The sequence below is a fragment of the Lactuca serriola genome, chromosome 1 (assembly GCF_051521515.1).
Source record: "Lactuca serriola cultivar US96UC23 chromosome 1, Lser_US96UC23_V15, whole genome shotgun sequence".
Classification (NCBI taxonomy): Eukaryota; Viridiplantae; Streptophyta; class Magnoliopsida; order Asterales; family Asteraceae; genus Lactuca; species Lactuca serriola.
In genome coordinates this window covers 93,604,563-93,610,063 of record NC_136408.1, presented here as the reverse complement: position 1 = coordinate 93,610,063, position 5,501 = coordinate 93,604,563, and the positions used below count along the sequence as shown (strand labels likewise).

Sequence of the window (5,501 nt, the reverse complement as noted above, 5' to 3'; positions counted from 1 at the left end):
GCAAAGTGTAAAAGTCTTGGCGGTGAAGAAGGAAGTTCTAATACTGACCCATATACACTGAAGTGTGCATTATATGTTCGTGCAATGAAAAAGAAAAATCATCATATGTGGAAGATCACACGTTAGGTGGATGCATATAATTGTTTTGGATCTTGTAGAGGCAATGACAACAGAAGTCTAAACTCTACAACTATAGCCTTCTATATCATCCACTCAATTGAAAAAGATATTGCTTATCAAGTGAAACATATACAGGCAGATATTAAAAATATTCTAAATGTTGATGTTTCTTATTGGAAGGCATGGCATGGTACGAGGAAAGCCATAGAGAACATTTATGGAGCTTAGGAAAGTAACTTTGCAAAGTTACCCAAGTACATTGCAACTTTGCAAACTTCAAATCCTAATACTGTCGTGAAATGGTTTCATAATCCAAATGGCTCATCACATGTGGCAACATTTAAGTATATTTTTTCGGCTTTTGGACCTGCAATTAATGCATTTCATCTATGCCGACCTGTTATTTCCATTGATGCTTGTCATTTGAGAGGTTCGTAAAAAGGTAAAATGCTTATTGTTGTTACAAAAGATGCCAACAATAATATATTACCAGTTTCTTATGCCATTGTTGATGAGGAAACTACACACAGTTGGAGTTGGTTTTTGTATCAGTTCAGACATTTTGTTGCTCAAGACAGACAATTGTCTGTTATTTTAGACTGGCATCAAGGAATAATTCACGCAATGGAAAATCTAGAGGAATGGAAAGAGCCAGTGGGATACCATCGATTTTGTCTTCGACACATCAAAAGCAATCTCATGAAAAAGTACAAGAGCGTGAGGCTTAAATCATTTTGTTGGGATATTGGAAGCACCACACAAAAAAGAAAGTTTGTGAAGTATAAGAAACAAATCAAAGCAATCAATCTTGAAGCCTAGCAGTATTTAGACCAAATTGATAAAAGTCAATGGTATCTTTTTTATGATGAAAATCATCGATGAGGGTCGTTAACGACAAATATATCCGAGAGTATGAATAATGCGCTACGAGGAGCAAGACAACTACCTTTTAGGGCGTGTATTGATCTTACATTCAATAGAACTGTGTAACATTTTAGAAAACATAGTGATGCTGCAATGAATTGCAATACACCTCTACCGTCACGTATGTGGCCTCTCTTTCGTAAACGTGACACTTCTGCACAAAGTCATACTTTAACTGAGTTCAACTATAATGAAGGTGTCTATAGACTTGTCACCAAGTTACTAGTAAATGAAAATGGAGGAAATACCCACACTGTCAGTTATTATCAACATACATGCACATGTGGTAAGTGGCAGATGGAAAGATTCCCTTGTTCACATGCTCTTGCAGTTTGTCGTTTTAGAGGGGATAACCATTTTTCCATTATCAATCATGTTTACACAACTATGACGTACAAGCAACAATATAATGACGGGTTTTCACCACTTTCTCATGTTGATTATTGGTTAGAGGCTAATTAGAGTATTCAAGCAGATAACTCAAAATGTGTTGTCGGTCGAGGTCGGAGGCGTGCAAATCGATTTCGTAACGAGATGGAGGTTCACCATCATGCTGAACCTTGTAAATGTGGACTATGCCATCAATCTGGTCATAATAGGAGAAATTTTTCAAATTCTCAACCAAGATTCAATGCGATGTGAACCATGTAACTTTTATTATTCTTGTAATTTTATGTTTAATTTAGTTGTTAGTTCATGTTTAATTTCTTTTGTAGTTGTGTCTTTAATTATCTTGTAATTTCATAATTTCATAACATGTAATATATTCGATATTGGTATCAATTAGAATGTGTTTATTAAAACTTTCTAATGGTGTAAATCGCAATAACTTAATAGACATATTTCACTTGTATGTTTTTAATATATACAAATTTACATTTGTTGTAAAAAAGCTTAAAAAATAAATTTTTTATTAAAAAAGATATAAAATAAATATAACACATAAGTTATAGGGTTATTATGAAAGTTGAAGAGCCCAAAATGTAAATTTACATATTAATATGTTGATTTTTATGCGGGAACACAAAAAAGAAACCCATTTTTGAAAATGAAATAAAAATCAACCCATTTTTACAAAAGGTTTCTATTTTCAACCCAATTTTGCAAAAAACTCTAGTTTGACATTGATCATGTGGAGAATGGTGTAAAGAGAAAGAGAAGAATGGAAGATGAGTTGACACCGGTCATGGTGAGAAAAGAAGACCTAATCTGATACCATATAAGGCTTATAATGTTCACATTAAGAGATTTCTTTGTATTCAAAACTATATATTACTATACTAGTTTATAACCCGTGGTAACCACGGTTACAAAATTAATTAAACTTTCTAAATAAAAACTCAAAACTATTAATTAATAATTTTAAATAACTGATTAAATAAAATATATTTTTTTAGTTATATATAAAATTATAATCGTTGATTCATATAAATACGTAAAATATATCATATTATAATTTGTATAAATTTTATTTTATTATAATTGGTATAAATTTTATTTTATTTTAATTCTAATATTATTAATTTAATGTAATTAAAATGTGATTTAAATTTTGGAATTTGAAATTTGAAATGAAGAATTAATAGATTGACAAGTGTTATGATATTAATTACAAATGTCAATAGATTGACAAGTGTCATGATATTAATTACAATGTCTAATATGGTGACACATGACAAAAGAGCTACTCTTTTATTAGAATAACTAGTTGTGAGACCCATGTGATACATGAGTTTATTCAATAAAATAAACACCTATGAAAATCTAAAAGTTTAGTAAATTTGAATTTATAAAAAAAATTATTTAATTGTTAAAGTTGAAGTATTTATTTATCATTTAAATTTATAAAAATAATTTAAATAAATAAACAATTAAAATAATTGGATTCAATTTAAAAGTATAGAAATTATAAGGAAAGTTCTATTAATGAATTGGATATGCATTTATTATACATTTATTACATTTAATTTAAATATTATATGAAATTTTATAAAACGAAAAAAAACCACAAAATAACATGTGGATATTATTTAATCCACAAAATGACATGTGTCATAATGCATTAGAAGATGACATGTGGCAAAATCATATTTATTTATTAGGGTAGAAGATATAATACATAAGGTACAAAGATAACATAACTTCTAAAATAATGAGAGACTAAATAAATACAACAAATAATTATGATTTATTTCTAATAAGGTATCATTATTTAGAAATAGTGAATATATCTTTTAACATTTAGTTTGATTGATTTGACTAACATTGTAAATGGTTTACAATGGTGCCTATAGAATCCCCTCTATGTCAGTATGTCTTCATCTTCTTCGACCGTTGAAGCTTTTGTTTTTAGTGGGTTTCGTTTTTGTTTTGTCGGACTAAAAAAACAATTAATAAAAGCAAACACCAAGCAGTGCAGCATCACATTGGTAACAAAACAACAAAACAGGGTACGTTCATGACGCTTGCATACAAAACTCAAAAGATTTCTGGGCTCAACACCCCACTAATCACTCTCACAGTCACCTGCTTCGACTTCATTTCTTAGCCAACAAGTTTCCTCAAATATATAATATAATTATAAACCCACGTCAAAATTCTCATATTAACTTCACTTATCTTGTGCGAACATTGTCGTCTTTCAGAGTTGAGGCCATGAGGCAAAACAGGAAACAGATCATTTGTGAACTATGGGTACGAACCCTCTGCAGACGAAGACGATGGTAGTTATGAGAAATCGGAAACTGAAAGAGCGGTTCCGGTGGAGATTTTTCGTCGGAGAAACAGGAAAAAACGCCGATTGAAAAAAAATGGCTGTAATTTACAGGATCCGTTAGTAGTATGTGGTGGCGATATCATGTTAATGATATTGAGCTTTCTCGACGCACACAGTGTGGCTTCATCACTTGTTGTTTCTTGTAGATGGCGTAGAGTCGCTTGCAGTGATACCATTTGGTCTGAAAAGGTAGACACACACACACACTCGTTGTTCTTTACTATCTATTTTCTTTTTTGTTTCTTAAAATGTTACATTTGTTTGCTTTTTTTTTGTCCATATGATGATTTTGGTAATGGTTGGTTGGTTTTGTTTATAAAGAGCTCCATAAATAGTGGTAGTCATCACTCATGTCACATAAGGAGAGCTTTTTGTGTATACGACTTGTTTGATGCATGTTCATCATCATAGGTACTTAGGTAGGGTAGGAATTGAATCAAAGATTGCGTAAATGACCTAATTGCCCTCTACTTTCTTTGTTTATAGATCAAAGAGCTATGGGCTGACAAAGCTCATCTACCTCGTTTTGCCCAAGTTGAGGGGTTGTCAAAGTTGTCTGCTTACACCTTATCCATTCAAGATGGCAAACGGGTAAGTCTCTAAGTATATGTGGTCGTAGGCTTGTAGCATTAAAGAAGTGAGAATCAGGTCTTAGGTTCTGGTCTGTGTGGATATGACACATACCCTTTTATTTTTTTTAGATATTATATTGACAACGTTTGTTCTCTCTTGGCTTGTGTTCTTTATTAGAGTCGAATCTTGAAGGAAGATCTATGGGATCATGTTTGGGAGTTTCACTTTAAAGAGGCACGTGTTTTTTAATTCTGATGTTTCTTTATTAAAATGTCTAAAGGCAAGAAATAGCAACACAATTATATTTGTATCTTTATAATTTTATTTGTATGTTGAGATATCTAGGTAATAACGTTGTATTACCAATTTCTTTTTTCTAATTAAAACATTTTACTTTGAACAATCTACCGGTTATAGCAAATGAAAATTACTTTGTAAATTATCGTTAGATGATATTGATATAATTCGCTATATTTTTCAAAGTACAATGCTTTACAAAAATGAACATAAGATGCTATAACAAAAAGAAAATGCAAGTTGGATGCTATAATAAAGGGCTAAAAACAAGAAATAACAATGTACTTCCTCTTCCTAGGTTCATTTCTTTTATTGTAATTTTGTTTTTTATTATTAAGGCATTGTACTTTGAAAAAACCTCCAAATTAAATGGTTTTACTTCCATCTTTAGTTTTTATTAAAGAATTATACTTTAAAAAATATACCCAATTATACCACTTTGTAGTCTAGTCGGATAATAATATATATAACCCTAAGATTTCGTCCATTATTCCAAAATCATATAATTTTATTGTTAGATTTGATTCAGAGTGTCCCAGAATACTGTCCCAGAATACTGGCGGAATTTGGATCCATATTGGAGAGGAACAGGGCCACCAGTGCATCGCTACTTCCATGAAGATGGAAGCCAAACTGCTGATGTTGATGATAAGGTATGGGGAGGCCATGAATGTTGTTACTCCATTGTTACAAGCTTCTTAGCAGATGGAAGAATTCGGGAACATTATGTAAGAATCAACAGTTGGCCACAACTGTCTATATCGAGGAGGCATGATTGGGGTTGGGAAATGTCAAATGGCCTCTATTTATA

General features: G+C 31.4%; 1 long non-coding RNA gene across 1 annotated transcript; it reads left to right on the top strand.

Annotated features, from left to right (window-relative positions):
- Positions 1-3,415: 3,415 nt before the first annotated feature.
- On the top strand, positions 3,416-4,631 carry LOC145070067 (uncharacterized). Its single transcript, XR_013689810.1, has 3 exons — positions 3,416-4,009; positions 4,307-4,411; positions 4,571-4,631. It is a non-coding gene; the product is annotated as an uncharacterized LOC145070067 (long non-coding RNA).
- Positions 4,632-5,501: the final 870 nt, after the last annotated feature.